The sequence below is a fragment of the Haliotis rubra genome, unplaced genomic scaffold (assembly GCF_003918875.1).
Source record: "Haliotis rubra isolate DU_JTF1 unplaced genomic scaffold, ASM391887v1 Scf328, whole genome shotgun sequence".
Classification (NCBI taxonomy): Eukaryota; Metazoa; Mollusca; class Gastropoda; order Lepetellida; family Haliotidae; genus Haliotis; species Haliotis rubra.
In genome coordinates this window covers 577,151-593,476 of record NW_025767000.1, presented here as the reverse complement: position 1 = coordinate 593,476, position 16,326 = coordinate 577,151, and the positions used below count along the sequence as shown (strand labels likewise).

The window sequence follows — 16,326 nt, the reverse complement described above, 5'->3', positions numbered from 1 at the left end:
CTGTTATTTCAAGAGGTCTGCTTTTGAATGAAAAGTTGTTCGTTTCTTTACACTAAAATGACCTTATTACTTCTGCTTCATGGACCACAGAGCTATAAATGCTTCAGTTGGACATAACTCTGTCATGATGGAAAGAGCTAAACAGATTACAAGAAATGCACTCTAACTACAGTAATGAACCTTTTCTCGAATACCAGGAACCCACTGAAGAAGAAAGACACTTTAATGTAATGGAAATTGGGGTTATTATGTTGAATATCAACAGTTTCTAAACATTTTTACCATGAATAAGCCAAAGAGTGTGACATTGTTGAACAGAATGACTGTTACAAACACAATGCATTTAACAACATATTGTATTGAACAAACAGATAATGTTCAACATTTTATCTCTTCTCCCAACAAGGTACAACTTCTGCCTATACTATACAAGTCATAACATATAGTTATGAAAAGAGTGAAGACAGTTAAACTAATAGTAAATCACAGGCAACCGGCTGTATACTCCCCACAGAGCTCAGATTGAAAATCAAGAGCACATCGACCCATTGACTGGAGTAATAACAAGGTTGCACTTCAGTTTCTTATCTAGAGATCCCCCAGGTTTTTTCACATTTAACATTAATGACCTCTGGACTTTCCTACCAGATGTCAACACTAAGGTGCCCATGAAGATGTGGGTCAAGTCTGGTCTTCAGCAACTCATATACTTGTCGTAAGAGGTGACTAACCAGATCTGATGGTCAGCCTCGCTGACTTGTTTGACACATGTCATGGTATAACAATTGCGCAGATCGATGCTCGTGCTGTTGATCACTGGATTGTCTGGTCCACACTCGATTATTAAGAGACCACCACCATATGGTTGGAATATTGCTGAGTGTGGCGTTAAACAACAACCAAACAACAACACTAACCTGCATAAAACTGTGCCCAATGCCCCCTTTGATATTAGACCACACCACTTCAGAATCATAAAGAAACTGGAGGTTGAAGCTCTGCTCTTTTTTACTCCCCAAACCACCCTGACTTAACATAAAGATGTCTGTGTCTTTGATCAAAACAAAATTGTCAAACTGTCATAAATGACCCATGACATGTAACAACACTAACCTGCATAAAACTGTGCAGAGTGCTCCGGCGTCATGAATCAAATGCCAAAAGAAAAAAGAAAATTTGCAAATGCATAGTGATATTTTCTAGCTGAAACAGTGAATGTATTTTGACTACTTTAATGAAGGGAAGAGAACAGAGTGAAACTTCATCAACTAACAAAATAGCTTACCTACACAACATCCAGCCAAAAACAGACACCTGCAGCTTGCAATCTGCCATCCTATCACAGCAGCCCACCATTAACCAGTGAACCATGGTCCCCTGTTAATTAACAATTCACAGACAAATTTGCACCCAATTATCTAAAAGTCACACTGCATAATAGATGAAACCTGATACAAAGATATTTTAATAATGTACAGTTCATGAACTGCTCACACCTGTAAACTTGGTTCCCTATTGATTTATTTTACCTGATACTGGGGAATGAAATATGCATGTCTCAACACACACGTAATCAGCAGAAGATCGGACAGGTCATAAATAAACTATGACGCTGCTACATAAACAAAGCGTATACCCTCTTAATTAAACCGAGAATTTCTAACACTTACTTGGATCAGATTCATTTTTCTGATTTTTTCCTTATCAGAACTTCATCAATGACATGTCTTTCATCACATTTTTTACTCTCCACTACACCTTATATCCCACCCCAACACACAAATTGGAATGAAAACATACACAAGAATGAATAAAACATGAATAATAAATATAAGGAGTAAATATATTATTTAGAGTTATAAAAACTCAAAAAAATAATGCAATGATATTTAATTTAATAACTTCTCATTTTGCTGGTCGCAGTATTATCACAACATATTACATAATGACAGTGACAACATAACAAAAAAGTAAATCACAGCTTAACAATACTGTTTAAAGTATCCAAATTATACCAGCCGAAACAAGATAAAGAATACCTATTTTTTCAAATGACAATAACAGACTTTCAGTTATAAAAAAATCTATTATCTCCTTAACTAATATTGAGTAGTATAAAATTCACAAAGAGTACTGAGTAAACTCCAATGGGATATGTTAGTTTGTGCAGATGATTTCCTTATTCAAATATCTCAACCTGACAAACCCTAATTATGTATGATTATATATAAGCTGCATGTTTTCAGTTAACTTCAAACAAATTAGTAAAATTTTCTGCTGTCATATCTCACAAAATCCGTATCTTTGACAATCTAAAACATTTTCAAAACAGGACAAAACTGTTCCCTGATCATGATAAACAGAGAACACCATACATACAAAAAATATTTGTTCAAAGCTCATCACGTCAACAAACAAATATAATATTTTTTACATTAAAATACACCTTTCTGAAACCTATCGGAGACAATCTTGAAAATGGACTTATTGACTCAAGCGGACAAAGAACAAACTAATCCAAATAAGGCTGTGAGTTTTGTTCGTCAGTGTTAACCAAGTCAATACCAGCCAATTATGATGAAATGTCACACCAAAATTGATTCTGCCCAGTGTGAATGACGAAAACAAGCTCCATATTGATGGAAATTGAGAAGCCTTTGTGCGGCAAAGTGGGCTATCAGTCACACGAAATGTGCAAGCATTTCTCCAAAGAGACGACTACAGTTACTTGGGAAAAGGTGTAGTGTCTCACGGTGATGAGCGAACCCTTGTCTAATCGATGTTAGTTTTGTGTGTGCTTTAAGATGATGTCAGTCTTTCACACAAAGTCATGATACTGCAATTAAACATGACTGAAATTGTTGCAAGAATATCAATATTTCTTTTCAAATTCCTCCTGTGACATCTGTTTAATTTAGCAAACAAAATTGGTGACAAAAGAAAATGGAAAGGTTCATTTACCATTCATAGACTATTGAACTTGTAAATAGTGTGTACTTTACATTTGACTTGGAGACCTGAATAATAAAATTATCGAAATTAAACAGAAAAAATGACAGTCCTCTGTAGTAATAATAGGGTATAGTGTACTTGATTTTAGGATGTCTTGTCAAGATTTTGGTAGAATGAATAATATTTTGCAATATATATATATATATTTCCTGAATTCATTCTATCATGTTCTATATATTCATTGATTGAATGCATATTTCTGCAACACATAAATCCCAGAATAAACCAGGGATTTGAATAAAGACTGTTACAAGACTCCTCTCATTTTGTATGTCAGGTAGATTGGTGTAATATCCATAATTGGTATGTTTGCTTGATGAAGGTACAAGCACCTGCACTGAAATAAAAACGAACCTGAAGTCTGCAAGTGAACTCTGTCTTCAAAGATACATATAAATACAAGGTTTTCTACAAACATATCCATGGACATTAGAAATGTTGAGTAAACATACACCCCAGTTTTTTATCAACATTTTCTTTCAACCTGAAAACCGTGGTGTTTCAACTTATCTGTGAGTGTTTCAATTGCAGATAATGGGCAATGTGAACAAACAAAACCATTCTTAAAAGTTTTGGTCGGTAAGCATGAAACGAATATAATATATAGTAAAAATATGAAGGGTCAGACATTATTGCCTTAGAAGTCACTTTAACGCTTTAAATATATTCTACTCAAAGACGTTCAAAAACATCGTTTTTCTTCATATAACTTATAAACAGATTAACATCAGCCATGTGAACAAACTGTGTGCTCCTCACACCTGTTTTTTTTACAATGATTATAGTTCATCTGTCAAAATTACACATCAAATATAGTCAAATATTATCATAGGTGTTCTTTATTCTTTTGAGTAGTATCTATGTCATTAAAAGCAAAAAATACCAATATATATATATATATGATAGCTTCTGATACTGGCCTATTTAATTCAAAGTGAAATTTATGGGTCACTAACCACTCTCCGTGACAGTAATAACCACACATTCAATACCTTGTCCTGCCCATCCTACAAAGATAATCAGTTTGGAGGCAAATTGACCATCCCAAAACATCCAGAATGAAAACCTCTATATTCAAGCTGACAGAATAATTCCACTATCATATCATATTCATATATTCATGCATTGTTTTAACTTTTGAAATAAGAGAAATAATTCAGTTTGGAAAGACCTTTTCCACAAAAATAATTAACTCAAGACTCAACAAATCACGTAAAATATCCTGATCCAACACAGCCTCAAGCCCCAAATTCTCTTCACATTTAACCAAAATTAACACATCTATTTCAGTTCAACACTCCACAGGAAATGTTTGGGTAAAATTTAGATACAGCAAAGAATGTTTTGGCCACATCTCAACACTACAACACCTTGCTATCCTGACTGGATACAGACATGAAAGACAATGGCTTTTGCATGGGAATTTAACACCCTTGAGGCAGGCTTTCATCTTCAGAGGTATTGTGAAGGGGGGTTAAATAAACTCGTGATCACACTTTGACACAGTAATCTCCTTGCAGCCTCTATGCCAGAGCCTGAGGATGTTTGTACCTTCACATGACTATCTGGTATTACTTTGGAGGATCTAAACCTGACAGGGCGTATGTGGTGAGACAAATCGTGGAGGGATATTCCATCATAGTTAATACCTTTTAGTGATTTGACTGTAGTGAGAATGCAGCTTTCCTACGTCCCCAAGCAATCAAATGTCAGTCTTTAGTTATAGGGCTCTTATTCCCAGGCTATAAATCCATTGATATTGTTACTGTGAGTAGTTAAACAGGGCCTTGATCATGTTTATTTGCCCACCTAGCTAATGTAACACTGGACTAATGGGACAAGACGAAACATGAAGAAACAGGTCCTTATCATGATCGTAAATATAACACTTCTTCAGGATCTCATCAAAACTCACACATATACTACCCATAAGAGGTTAAAGCGCACCTGATCACTGATTCTGCCAACTATAGTAATATGAAAGTATCCTTAACTTCTTTTGAGCAATATATGCGACAATTATGAAAAATGTTTTCAATCACAAAACATGATTATTCTATTCCAAAGAATATTTTGCTTTTAACATAATGCTTTAAAACAAAATAGCATTTAAATAGTTCATTAAAAATGTTGGATTTAATTGAATGTAATGATGAAACAAAAAGTAATATGTAGAGTGATGGCAAAAGTAATCGAAAAAGCAAAATGTTTAGACAGTTATACTACGTACGTCATATAAAGGCACCACGCAGCAAACACGATTAACGTATCAAACCAGAGACCATATATAACAAGATTATGGTCGCTGGTCAAACATACCCACTATCACAATACATGTCTATTCTAAAGAAATGATTTATCAATCTGAGCAAAAAACCATCAAAGCAGTTTCCAAACTAAGAGACAAAAACATCTCCAGGTGTTTCTGATACACAATACCCGAACCAACAAATCACTGGCGGGGCGAGCGTAAAGATTCTACCTATAAAGTGTACTGGACATATCATATAAACAACATCAAACTTCATTACGGATTTATCAAACGGGTAAACTGAAACATTAAGTGACATTTAACAAGAATTTCTAATAGAATGTGTTATTTTGACACAGAGAAGAAATTCTGTAAGTAGCGTTGTTGTCAGTCCGCATATAGCCGTTCCCATTGAGAGCTCGTTCACCTGAGTTATAGAGCCTTACAACTCGTGTGTGGAGTGGCTCGCTTTGGAATTGCAGCGTCCTGTCGCGAGTAGCAGACAGGACGCGTTTGTAAAATCCACAAATCGTCCTGGCATGAAATAAATACGAACTTATCAAATTAGAAAATCCATCACTCACCTCGCTATCATTTCGTTGTAAAGTAAATCCAATTAATAAATTCACAACATCACGTACTCCAAGCGATCATTCAAACATGCATATTCTCACCGCCATTGCGCCGTGAAGTCACGTGACTATGCCAAAATGACGTCACGGAAAGCGTTCCCAAGCCCCCCACAACTTGGGACAATATTTCTCATGTGTGATTTAGACTTTTTTTCCAAGGGAAATGGTTTCAATCGATTCACATGAAATCAAAACAACCCTTGAATATGAATATTACAACCAGCTCGATGTTAGTGGGAAAGACTGACATCCCTTTCGCCACCCGTCTATGTGTGTTTATTGAATATCGCACGCAAAGCCAAACAAGGTCTTACATTGTTTGACTTATGCTTGGACCTATTCATTTCAACATATGCCATGACGCAGGTACTTAATTTACTAGGGTTGACTTTAACATGCTGATTTTGTCCCGTCAATATAATCAATGTAGGTTATTGCGGCCGGCGCACATAAGAAACACGAGCAGCCTGACCTTATCAGCTGTGCGTTTCGAATGTGTTATGAAGCACATTATGAAATCATTGCAATCGACAAATAAGGGCAGGGTTATTCAAGTTTCGACGTTATTCAATCACTATTTATAATAATAACGATCAATTTATATTGTATGCATATACTGAATTTTGTTTTTAAACTATATGAGTGGTGTAAACACCATGACGTTTTACTCTATAGATGTTTAACTGTTTGATCGACATTCTAGAAGTCGGGGAGTCAGTAATGATGCACACATCTTTATGGATAACAACTTTTCCGTTTATTGCACAGAGCGACGTTTCGGTATACATTGAATTCTAACATCGTTTCCTCTGGACTTTTTCTTGTTTTCTGACAACATTTGTATCTGTAGAATAAATACAATAATTACATTAACATGATATTATTTTGTTTGTGTTTATTTATTTTTTTAAATTATCGATTAGAAATTGTTTAGAAACGAGTGAGGAAAAATACCCACAATTAATCATCACATCAATCTTACATTACTAATCACCAAATTCATGATAACAATATATCATTAGAAGTTGTCTTGAAACGATCGAGGGGAAAATAAGTCAATTAATCAAGATCATATCAATTTCACGTTACTAATCACTAAATTCAATATAACAATATAGCAGATTGTACGATTGATATGTTATTATTGGAAGCGCTCATAAAAGATTAACCACCTTCATCAACCATAATGGCAATATCACGCGGTACAACAACAAGAGCCTATTCATGTCAGATTTGTCTTTTGACCTGCGATTGGTGCCGATATGAAACCATATAATCAATATGTAGAATGGATCATTCTAGCCATTGTTGTCCCGTGGGCCCGGGCGCCGTACCTTGCACGGCCAGGGTGGGGGGCTTTGGTCTATTCAGGTGAAAATCAATTTATTTCCGGCTTATATGCCCCTGCATTTGTTGTGTTGTGGTATTTGCGGGATCTCAGGTTCACGGCACTGGTGCTTTCACAGTTGGAATGATTGAATTTTAGGCACACTGGAAAAGAAAGATATTTCTTATTGTGTATATGCATTTATGCCTTGTTATTATTATTACGGATAAAGTGGTCAGTATGGGTTGCACTTAAAGGTTTATAATGTAAGGCTCTTACAGGTGCTGTATGAAACAGTCATGTATAAATTACGCTCAGTTGTGTATTGTGGTATGTGTGACCTGACTTATGGTTGGATGTTATTATAACCAGATTGTGGAAAATGTCACGTGTTTTTTTTTTAAATTTTCATTTCAGACCCTCGGTGTTGTTTGACATTATCTGAATAATTAATTCAAGGTTATGTTCCAAATATGTAAGTTCGGTATCATCAAACTAGAAGCAGCCTAACTGCTGACCAACACAATTGCGTTTGTGAGTGTGTGCTTGTGTGTGATATGTTTCTGGGAAAACAGTTTCTGGTTTGTCAAGTGCAGATATTTGTCATATTGCTGCCGGTTTTCAACATTAACATTAAACAAATTAAAAAATCAAACCACATGACTTTTCCAAATCATATATACAATCCTCATGACATTATAATGATACAGTTGAATCAAGGTCGACAGCGATATCCGTCGGTTCTGGTGCAAAGAAACAACAGGTTTGTGAGAACATCGATCATATATTCAGTTACGGCGACACCGGCAGCCATGTTACTCGAATGGTCACAAACATCTCTGTTCAGACATTGTATCCACTCGATACACTCAGCTCCTCCTACGGTGATTGGGTGCTGGGGCTGCACTGTCGCGGAACCAGGACGTCGTAGATGATGGCGGGACAGCGCCTGGTGGTGGGTGTTGCAGACACAGATGGAGTAGGATTGTGTTTGATGCGGACATGTGTTGATACCGATATTGAAGTTACCTGTGTTTGACTCCAGGGTGCATGTGCCACATGCACACTAGTGCTGGGAATTGGTTAAAATCTCATAATTGATGATTGGTTCATTACAACCGATCAATCATCGAAAATAATTGGTTAGCGCCATTTGTGAAATTTTCCTGATTAGTTTTGTTAATGGACAAAAAAAATAAAGAAAAAAACATGTAGTTCTTTGGTGTTTTTGCAAATTGCACAAAACCCATTTGCAAAATTCACATCTTTAAAGCATGACTAGTATGTTAGGAACATAAATTTCTTGGAGTCTTGAAGATAAATTCAATCATGACTTGGAACGAGCTTGTAGTGGTCATGAAATGTAACAGACAAAACCAACCTTGTGAAAAATATTGTTAATGCAAACAAGTGTTCCAAAATTGTTTGTGATCGATTATGAGAAAACACGATCGATTGTTTGGGATCGATTATGAGAAAACACGATCGATTGCGTGTGACCAATCTTCGATTATTTCAATTAATAAGAGCACCACTAATGCACACCTAGGTTAGAAGTGGGTAATATCAATCAATATTTTAATACTTATGACTGACGTCCATGTCTGCAGAAAAAGGACAATGTCAACATGTCTCCTGTATTACTCGCCCGGGGAGGTGGGGTAGCCTAGTGGTTATAACGTTCGCCCGTCGCGTCGAAGGTCTTGGTTCGATCCCCACATAGGTACAATGTGTGAAGCCCGTTTCCGGTGTCCCCCGCCGTGATATTGCTGTAATATTACCAAAAGCGGCGTAAAACCCAACTCACTCACTCATTATTCGCCCCAACGACAAGAGATTAGGGATCTATTGTACTTATGTGGTTAAGTACAGTCTGCTTGCAGCTGAAGTGTATCTCTAATCTACAACAATATAGGTTTGTCATACAGGATCACCGGTACGTTTTCAACTAACACCCACGTATTACATTGTCTATGTAATTTAATATTGGTCTGTTCTAAACATACGAGCTAAAACAGAAACATAATTAATCACAACACGTATGGATCAACGTCTTTGTTTCAGCTGGCAGTAGATTCCAATATCGTGATCAAAGTGAAATCGTAAGCAGTAGGATTGCTTCAAGCACCATGGATTCCGTCCATAAACTGCCATGACTCTATACCTGAGATCCGAGAATATCAAATATCGATAGCTGGGTTATGTAGTACAACATGTAACACATTGACATCTAAAAACATATTTTTAAGATTGTATATGAATAGTATGTACGTATAGCTGTCAAGAATACGTCGATATTTAAGACAAGACGAGTGGGGGCTAAGTGATGTGTAAATATATCCATCGCTGTATCTCGTGAGGACGCTCAATAAAATCCCTTTATACAAAGCTTCTAAAGCTAACCCTCATATCTCCGCCGTTTCGAACTGTCCCGTTTTTATGCGCGGTACAGTCCTCTCTTTTCTCACAATGTGTATGAAATTACCACTTGTTGTAATACCACGTTGCATGTGACGACTTTAGGATCATATTTCGGGTATTATCAATAAACACCCTGATTACGTTATCCTGATACACTTGAACGTCCCTGAATATAAATAGGTTTAAGTGTGGTGCAGCTGGTTCTTGGTGTACTCAATAAGATAAACATAAAGGTAGTCATCGACCATTCATTCAAAACGCTGCTTATCCTTCAACGATGCTTATCGTGACATTTCGTGCTATTTTCACAGCCCCGCTTGTATGCCTTACTTGCATATAAATGTGTGAGTGAGTAATTTGGGTTTTACGCCGCTTTTAGAAATATTCCGGCGGGGGACACCAGAAATTGGTTTCACACATTGTGCCCTTGTGAGGATTCGAACCCGGGTCTTCAGCGTGACGAGCAAACGCCTTAACCACTAGGCTACCCCACCGCCCCTACATGTACTTACATATTAGTTCCACTGGTGGTCATGCACAGGCATGATTTAATTTTGACGTTTTGGGTTTAGGTCATATGTTTGTTTATTTGATTATATCAGCTGATAACAGCGTGACATTCATTTGCATTTTTAGTTGGATTTTTTTCGTGTTCCACATATAAATACATGATCGATGGACGCGTTCAGTTCCAAGACGGGTAAATTCCAAGGTCACTGGTAAATCATTCCAGACTGTATTCTTCCGCAGCTTATGAGTGAGTGAGTGAGTTTAGTTTTACGCAGCACTCAGCAATATTCCAGCTATATGGCGGCGGTCTGTAAATAATCGAGTCTGGACCAGACAATCCAATGATCAACGGCACGAGCATCGATCTGCGGAATCGGGAACGATGACAAGTGTCAACCAAGTCAGCGAGCCTGACCACCCGATCCCGTTAGTCGCCATTTACGACAAGCATAGTCGCCTTTTTGTGGCAAGCATGGGTTGCTGAAGACCTATTCTACCCCGGATCTTCACGGGTCCCGCAGCTTATGAGGCGGAAGAGTAGCCTAGTAGTTAAAACGTTCGCTCATCGCGCCGAATACCTGGGTTCGATTCTCCGCATGGGTACCATGTTTGAAGACCATTTCTGGTGTTCCCTGCTGTGATATTGCTGGAATATTGCTGAAAACGGCATAAAACTAAACTTTCTCACTCTTCTGCCGCTTACGGGACGGGGCAATTGGTGACGAAGAAGTACGACTGGTGACGAAAATGTACCATTTTATAGTGGTACACGAAATCCATTAAAACACGCGGACCCCACACTTTCTGGGCATGAGTGACCGGCAGAACATTTCTTTGCAGTCCTGACATTAAGGGGATGGAAGCGTCCTCAAGAGAGGTCACCCTCAGGACGTTTCATTTCAACGACCAAAACTTTACAGTGCACCTTTCACCAGAGATTAAGACAGGGATTACTAAATCATTGTCACTGTCAAGTCGACCTCTGATGTTTAAGATGGAGATTTCTGCGTTTACACTGTTTATACATCCCGTGGTTATAATTGCGTTAGATCACGTTACGTAGAATCGCAACATCGTAAAAATGTGGCGTATTTACACGAATAACGCACAAGTAGAATGCAGTAATCCCCCTTTTATCAGTAACAGAAGGAGATTGTGGTGGGACGGAACGGAATTTTGATAGCAGCATTTCAAGCTGAAGGAACGGAGGAAGTAAATGACAATGTAGCCAACATTATGTCCTAAGATGGCTGTTAGTTGAACTTTAATAGGGCGGCATACTTGGATATTACGGGGACGGTATTCATGTACATTGTATCCATTTAATGCTTGTCAGGAAAATGATGTGGAAAGATTGACACGACCTTGCTCTGCTTGTGCAGGGTAACACTCTTTTTGCTGTCCTGTAATGAGTATGGTGCCCGTCCACGAAATTGGATCATCCACCGTCCACGAAATTGTTGGATTATCCACAAACTGACTAAACTGAACTAAGAATGAGAGAGAGCGAGAGAGAGAGACACAGAGAGAGAATGAGAGAGAGCGAGAGAGACAGAGAGAAAGGCATAGCCTTAAATCAATGTAAACTGCATATATAATCCATGTCGCTAATATATGTTAAAAGTTTACAACCGTGAATAAGAAACTATACGCTTGAGTGAAAGAAAGAGAGAGAGAGAGATTGCCTTAAGTCAATGTTAACTGCATATATACATATAATCTTTGTCAGTAGTCTATGTTGACACCGTGAATAAGAAACTATACGCTTGAGTGAAAGAAAGAGGGAGAGAGAGAGAGAGATTGCCTTAAGTCAATGTAAACTGCATATATATACATATAATCTTTGTCAGTATAGTCTATATTTTACACCGTGAATATACGCTTGAGAGAGAGAGAGAGAGAGAGAGAGAGAGAGCGTGCGTGCGTGCGTGTGCGCGTGTGTGTTAGCTCGGACTGACGGTGTATTTATAGTGCCAAAGCCCTCTAAGACATAACGCGTTGGTTTGACATGGACCCGCTACTCAGACACCCAGTCCCCCTTCCCTTTAGTGCCAAACGACAGGCAGGGTAACACGAACTGAGCACAAGAAGGAATGTGTTCGAGAAGACGATGGGAAATGGAAATGAACCTTCATCTGGAACACAGAGAAATGTAGATGATGAACTCAAGCAACCGTGACCAACACTCTTCAGGACCGATCGTGTCACAGTTACTTCTGGCGTCTGTCGAGCTCTCGATTGTCCATTGTCCCTCTATGAAGCGTCTCATTCGTGACACAGGCTTTGCGTATGTTCCACCAGATGTAATCATGGCCCATTTTTCAGATTTAAATAAAGGGGATTAGCCGTCCTGGCAATGTGCCCTCAAACAGCAAAACGTCCACGTAGCTTTAACACGGGAAATACCCGGATGTAAACATTTGTTACATTTTCGAGTTCATCAACCAAAACTACCCGAATCATTAAGCAGGATTAGTCGTGTTAGTTGTAGTATCCCCCCTCCACGACACCTGCCACACAGCGTACCAGAAACAGGTGACCATTAGGACAATCCCCATGTGTTACACGGTTGACCGCTGTCCTGTTCCAAGCAGACGACAGGCACCCCGCGGTCAAGTATTTAGCAGTATGATATGGTCGAGCAGACGTGAAACATCCCCCGTTGACAGATACCATATGTTATGCTTGGGGTGAAAACAGGTAGTGAATGGTAGAGACTCAAGTCGACTCCAGAACATCTTTGTGTTTGCAAACACTTGATTACTACTGTTCCAGTGGAGGGATCTGGCCAGGACATATGGTTTTGTGTGATAGATTGTCCAGATCCAGTGACAAGCCCCTACCTGCTGCAGGCGTTCCATGTCAACGTAAACACTTTAGAAATCATGTCGACATGATCATTACTTTCCAAATTGCTATCATCTTCCCTAACCACATGTATAATTTGTTCTGGTCGAATAACGTTCTGAACGGGTGTTTCCTAGTGAAGATGACCAGGGTTTGATATTTGAACATAGCTCTCTGAGTAACTCTTTAACCGATATTTCTCTGAAATGGGGGAAATATTTCAACATAACAGAACAGACGATAATCCATTGGCGTTATCACATTTAGCAGCACAAAAGAAATATGACGCTGTTATACTCAGCAGAATACCGTATGACACAGTTTCAAGCGCTTGAAATATCCAGTCACTACAAGGAATTATACTTTATGTGTACAAAGCTCCGACGAATGTGTACCTGCTACGTACATGTCATAGAGTGACATAGTGAAGTTGATGACAACAAGCTATTTTATGGAAGGCAGCACTATTTGTTCTGATGGAGACTCACGATTAGTGACCGAAAATAAATTAATTTGACAGAAAACGATCACTTCATTTACACTGAAATGGATGGGAGATGGGATATTCCTGGGCCTAGATTTTCGAAGCTCACTTAGCGCTAAGATAGTCGTAAGTGCCATACATAAACATTAACTTACGACTATCTTAGCGCTAAGAGAGCTTCGAAAATAAATCAAGGCCCTGGACCTGAGGAAAATCTACACTTTCTTCATTTAGGACAATAGCATTACCGAAAGGAATGAACGGAAGGAAAATAACATGATTCAGGGACAGAGAGAGAGAGACCCTTGGCATCTTCATCTACCATATGAGATATAATACACGTAACTCGCAAGAATGCGACAGTGAGTGAGTATGTTTTTTATACGCCAAAACTGGGCTTCACACATTGTACATTTAATGGGTAATCGAACCCATTAGGCGTGTCGAGCGAACGCTTTAACCACTAGGCTACCCCTCCGTCCGTAACATACTAGAAGTGGACATAAGAGACAAATATATACGTAGAGAAACAAATAAAGGAACACAGGAAAATTCAAGCGATCCTTTATTGTTTTTCAGTTTTCATCACCACAGCGCTGTTCAAAGCTGGTGATGAAAACTAGAAAATATTAAAGGAACACTTGAATTTTCCTGTGTTCCTTTATTTGTTTCTCTACGGATATATGTATTTATCTTAGCTTCATGTAAAATACTTTAATTTCATTGGTCAGTGACGTTTTAACAAGTTTCCGTGTCAACCCCTAACAGCTGGGATGACACTGCTACAAAGATGGTATATATAAGACCGTATTACCCTCGAGAGAAGCATACAGCTTATAATATATATATACTATGTATTGATCAAGGCATTATCTCATGGTGACACAGGTATCGCGGTTATATATGGATCAAATTAGATAATGCTACTGTCACCCTTAAGCGAGATGAATTTGTCTTCTACACAGGGCATGGTTTGGAACTGCAGACGAAACTTCAAGGGTAGGAAACACTGACACTGACATATCTTGATGTACACATCAATGAACGAAACAAACGTATATATAAGCGTCGGTGAATGACGAGGATTAACGAAATGATGAATGAAGATATAGTATGATTGATGTGCTGGGGGGTGGGGGTGGGGGGTGGTTTAAGCTGTTCGTGACTACTGCTTGGGTTACAGGCGGGTCAGTAGACCTTGAACAACTTCATCGGGAAAGTCGGTGTATGAGTGAGTCGTGTCAGTAGACCTTGAACAACTTCATGGGGAAAGTCACGCCGAACACCCGAATTCGATTCCCAACATGGTTACAATGTGTGAAGCCCATTTCTTGTGTTCCCGCCTGGAATATTGCTAAAACGGCGTAACCCCATACTCACTCACTCCAAGCTGCACATAAATTATTAGGTATACTTTTCAACCTTTACCGAAGGACCACCCTTCTGACTAGTGAGTGAGTGAGTTTAGGTTTACGCCGCTTTTAGCAATATTCCAGCAATATCGCGATGGGGGGCACCAGAAATGGGCTTCACACATTGTACCCATGTAGGGAATCGAACCTGCGGCGTGACGAGCGAGAGCTTTAACCACTAGGCTACCGCACCGCCCCTCCCCTCTAACTAACGATGACTATTTTGGTCCTAAGCTAATGTTGACTGATATTCTTAACAGTATCTATCACTGACACCACAGAGGACTGAGGTGAGTTATCGTGCCCTGCAAACTTTCAGACCCCGATCAGAAGACATAAACATCTTGGATAATGGAATGATCCTGATCAATATTTATATCAATATCAAAGCTCAGAAGTTGAGATAAACAATTAACCCAAAAGCACCATACATTCTTCCATCTCCAGCTCTACCATTGCAGTACGCCAACAAGTTAAAAGTCATTATCTTATATTGTGACTTGAATGCCGTCTGGTATGTATTGTATCCCAGATTGCACCTGACGTTAAAGGAAGAAGTAACTAGCACTTCCTGTCAGATCCCATGAGGTGAAATTAGTGCCTGTCTGGTACCGGTATTTTCTTTACTCGTACAAATATAATCAAGATAACCCGAGAGGCTCCGAGTGGCTAGCTCAATACTTGTATCATGTGAACCATAGTGTTCAGCTGCCAAATATGATACTTCCAAACGGGTACGGAATCTTGTCCAAACTGTTTGGTTGATGTCAAATGTTTGACTTCTGATACAGCTGTACTGTAACAAATTTTGTTCTTGTTATGATCACTTGTCTTTAGTTCTGCAATTGACAGAAGCCTGTTCAATACTGGCTCAGATTGAAGTTCTAATCTTTGTCCAGTAAATGTGTTGTTCACAGAAACACAAGGTTGTTTGGCCGCTACTTCCACTGAACAGCATACGGTCATAAGATATTCAGACAGTTGACAGTCACTAAACAGTCAGACAGACAGTTGATAGTCATTAGACAGGTAAGGCAGTCAGTGAGCAACAATTAACTACGTAAGACGGAGAGTTGACGACATTGCACTACAGTATTGGGCAACACAGGGGCGGTTTCAAAGGCAAGCGCAGTATTACACGAGGACCAATGGCGTAATATACACAGGTCAGTTCATCACAGCGTCGCTTGGAACCCAGGTATTCCACCTCACCTCGTAAATCAGACATCATCAACCTAAGAACAATACACGGCCGTATTGGTCAAATGACCCCAGCCAATAAAGAGACAATTAAGGAGAATGGATTCTTCAATAATGTGAAAGTAATTGCCCTGTATGGCCGCCTGGTGACCAGTCGTTCGCTGGCCTTCATGACGATGCCAAATTGTTCTGAGGATCAGGGAAATGCACAGATCGTCTCTTCATTACGA

The 16,326-nt window shown here is 38.9% G+C and overlaps 1 protein-coding gene across 1 annotated transcript in view; it reads right to left on the bottom strand.

The window, feature by feature from the left end:
• LOC124284035 overlaps positions 1-5,963 on the bottom strand; it is a 108,945-nt gene extending 102,982 nt beyond the window's left edge. The window contains exon 1 of the mRNA XM_046720075.1: positions 5,848-5,963. The gene's annotated coding sequence lies outside the window, so the exon portion shown is untranslated. The remainder of the gene's footprint in view (positions 1-5,847) is intronic.
• Positions 5,964-16,326: the final 10,363 nt, after the last annotated feature.